Genomic DNA, 4,384 nt, shown 5'->3' on the forward strand with positions numbered 1-4,384 from the left:
ACTTCTGTTCCTCTAAAGCCTGCATAACAACCCCCTTTTCATAACTTCTGTTCCTCTAAAGCCTGCATAACAACCCCCTTCTCATAACTTCTGTTCCTCTAAAGCAGGGGTCTCAAACACCCGGCCCGCGTCCGGCCCAATTCCGGCCCGCGACGTATGTCAAAATAATAATGTAATCCGGCCCTTGAGGCTATTTTTAATTGCGACAAACAACGATACTGATTAAAATAGACGATAGATACAAGTACGGTGACAAATCTCATTTGTAGCCTACTCTGCTCCACTATGTGCTAGACATCCAGAGCTTGATTCAAACCCAAAATCGCTGCGCAAAGTTTTCAGGAAATACTTGTATTACACGCGAGAAACACAAAGACGTGCATTTGTAATGACGCGGAAGCGATGCAGGCCATAGTTTTGCACAAATTGAAGCAGAAATAGGCCTACACTTAATGTTGAAAAACGTTCACGTGTGATGAAGTCTTACAGTAGGTAGGCTATGTTATTCACCTATTCTGATTCTGAAGGAGAATATCCTTTTGGAGATTATGATCGATTGTCTATTGACAGTGATAGTCACAGTGCGTCTGTGAATGGAGGTGCGTCTTTGCGTGTATACGACGGTGTCCACTAAGCATACCATGCTTATTTCGACCCTCTGCCCAACATAGCTTGGAGGTTGCAGTGGTAATCGTGATGAAAGAGTCCGTAATGGACGTGGTACAGACAGCAGGGCTAGTAGAAATAGAACTACAAAGTCACCCGCAATATGATGCGAACTTCTGGGTGCAGATTACCCGCGATAGGAACTGATTTGATCAGAATACTTTATTGTAGGCCTTGTGGTTAAGTAATACATCACTAAACCATATACATCTTAGGTGTTGGTATACATCTTAGGTGTTTTCCTGTTAATTTGTTATGTGGGTAATATGAAAAAAAGGAAAGTAAACCTGCTCAAATATGTTCATCCAGTATTTACTGAAAGGTGCATAATTTGAGGTGCTTGCCATCCAGTGATGGGTACATTTACCCCCTTCATAAACTTTTGTTTATACTCAAAGATTTGTACATTTACAGTAGGACTTTATCTCTGACCACTTTCAAGCCATGGCCTTTTGAAATTTTGATATGAAAATCCAAAGGTGTTGCTTTCTTAACCCTGACGCCTAGTTTGCCAGGTTTAAAAAAGTTATGAGAGGAAAATATTTTTATTTGGTGTGAAACACACACATACCCGTTTTTATGCTTTTTGTTTGTTTTATAATTTGTATTAATATTTATTTTATCATTATTTTATTTATAAGCTTAGGTTGCTAGCACAGGTGTCTAAAACTAGATAAAAACACTTGCACTTTCTGTTTGCAGTTTTGTGTGGTATTTGAAAAAAAGAACATTGCATTTTCAGAAATAGCCGGCCCTCCAATCAGATGACGTTGGCAGAAGTGGCCCCCAGCTCATTTGAGTTTGAGACCCCTGCTCTAAAGCCTGCATAACAACCCCCTTTTCATAACTTCTGTTCCTCTAAAGCCTGCATAACAACCCCCTTTTCATAACTTCTGTTCCTCTAAAGCCTGCATAACAACCCCCTTCTCATAACTTCTGTTCCTCTAAAGCCTGCATAACAACCCCCTTTTCATAACTTCTGTTCCTCTAAAGCCTGCATAACAACCCCCTTCTCATAACTTCTGTTCCTCTAAAGCCTGCATAACAACCCCCTTCTCATAACTTCTGTTCCTCTAAAGCCTGCATAACAACCCCCTTCTCATAACTTCTGTTTGAGATTTAGAGAGAGAAACAGAACCAGAGGGAAGACAGATGCGGTGTGTAGACAGTAAGACTGTGAGTAGCCCCCTGGCCACTTGTATGCGCCAGACGCGGTGTGCCAGCACGGTAGTCTATAGAGAGGCCTGCCCTCTTGACCGCTTCTCAGGCCAGACTACATTAGAGGCTCTCCAGCATCCAGCTGATCTGCCTTTTAAACTCCGAGCTTCATTATTTCATTCTCAAGTGGCAGGCTCTCTTAATCTCACTCTCACTTCACTCCTGTCTTTCCCTCCATCTCTCCATCTCTTTCCTCCTCTCATTGATGACCTAATCTTGAAATCAGCAGGCCCCCAGTGGCTCATGGGAAGTCTGCCCCTCATCTTTCATCTTCCCATCCTGACCCTCCCTCTCTTGGCCTCCCTCTTTTCTTCCTCCTCCTCCTCCTCCTCATCTTCTCTCACTGCGTTCCTCCCCATTCCTGAGGATATCGATTTTGCGTAGGGCGTGATTGAGCCTCGCCGGTGGAAAGTAGCCCCTGAGGTGTCTGCTGCATAGAGAGAGCCGCATGACTTATGCACTGACCATAGTCTGCTACTCCAGAGTCCGCAAGTCCAAAAGAGCTGCAGCAGCATGCACACGCACACACACACACTTTAACAAATACTGACCCCCCGAAACACACACTTGAATGAATGCTCATAGCACATACATACACACACACACATTCTGTACACACACATACACGCACACACACAGTCCCGTAAAGACCTCTCCACAGGCCCTCGTCCTCTCTTATCAGGTCACAGCAGTCCACTCATGTAGCACACCCGTGCTCATTGTGCACTGCAAATAGATTCCATTTCATTTGCTGCCCATGGCTCCATTTACCTAGCCTGGAAAAATCCAAACTCATTCACAAAGTGAATAGAGACTGGTGACTCTTGATTGTGAAATGTTTCCATCACTTGCATCGCGACAGGCACTAACTTTGAAATCATTGGTCCAGCCTTACCAAAATTTACAAACTGACAATAAACAACATAAACAGTCTGGAAACAATGTCTGTTTATCACAATAAGTTTTGGTTTCATCTTCCCCTCTCGTCGCTGATTGGCCTGACATTTTCCTTGTCTGGGGGAAACGGTTATGAACTATGGTGTTCCACACTAGATCTGAGGGAAACGGTTATGAACTATGGTGTTCCAGACTAGATCTCCCTGAAAGGAACTATATGTGGGCATAATCGCACCGCACCTCACACAGACTGGACCGGCCACTGGGCACAGGCGCACTGCAACCTATATGCTGCCTCCAACATATGAGGCAGGAGCATCCCTCTTCTCCAACATACTATCTCTACCATATGAGGCAGGAGCATCTTCCTACTCCAACATGCCTTCTTCACCATATGAGGCAGGAGCATCTTCCTACTCCAACATGCCTTCTTCACCATATGAGGCAGGAGCATTGCTCTAGTACAACAGCCCGAATAAGATCAGGAAATGAGATGGCTGTGTCACCAGGCCATGTCCATCACAGATTTCTTTTTTACAACCACTGACACCGTGTCCACGTTTTCCCAACTCGTCACACAGTGTGCCTTACAAACAAGCATCTGAGCAGCTTTCATGTCAAATGCCTTCCAAGTACCAACACACGTCATACTCAACCTCACAACAGTTTGTTTTTGTTTATGTTTGTAATGCATTCCAACTACCAAAACACTTCATACTGAACCTAATTTAGTCATTCCAACTACCAACACACTTCATGTTCAACCTCACAGCATTTAGTTTGTTTTTGTTTACATTTGTTATGCATTCCAACTACCAAAACACTTCATACTGAACCTAATTTAGTCATTCCAACTACCAACACACTTCATGTTCAACCTCACAGCCTTTAGTTTGTTTTTGTTTATGTTTGTTTTCTGCTTCGATACCATGAGCCTCTGGTATTGCTGTACCTGGGTAAATCCACCCCGATTCCATGTTCCAATATGATGAGTTTAGATTATACTATCAGGAAATTATATTTCCATGGAAGATTTCTTGTTTCTTTGTTTACTCCCTTAAATCATGGTTGTGGACACAATATGAGTTTTTAATAGAAATCCGATAGCCGTCCTATCATTTTTTTGATCTATTGATATTATATTTCTGTTATTTTCTCAGGTTAGACATTGGTGTCTTTTTCAGTGGCAACATAAGCCAATTCAGATACATTCGCATCACCAGTTGAAAACTGCAATCATTATTTAGTGCACTGGAGACTTTTTGGCCTTGTGATTTTACTTGTGTACACATAGAAAAGGGAGATAAGCCAACCAGCTGTGGCACATCACACACACACACACACACACACACACACACACACATCACATACTAAAATCTGCTTGCAGTGTTGTCTACAATATATGCAGCATCCCATCTGATCTGATGCGAAACTCTTAGTTTGCACATTTTGCATCTCCCTGAACAAACACAGCGAGTGAGGGATAGAGTGATTTATATCCCAAGTTCATGAGCACAGGGCTCTGGCTTCAGATTACTTTATCAAGGCAGAGGAAGGACCTTTTTTGCAGGATCTTCCAGACGATGATTTATGATACAATAAT

Source organism: Alosa sapidissima, chromosome 4 (assembly GCF_018492685.1).
Source record: "Alosa sapidissima isolate fAloSap1 chromosome 4, fAloSap1.pri, whole genome shotgun sequence".
NCBI lineage: Eukaryota > Metazoa > Chordata > Actinopteri > Clupeiformes > Clupeidae > Alosa > Alosa sapidissima.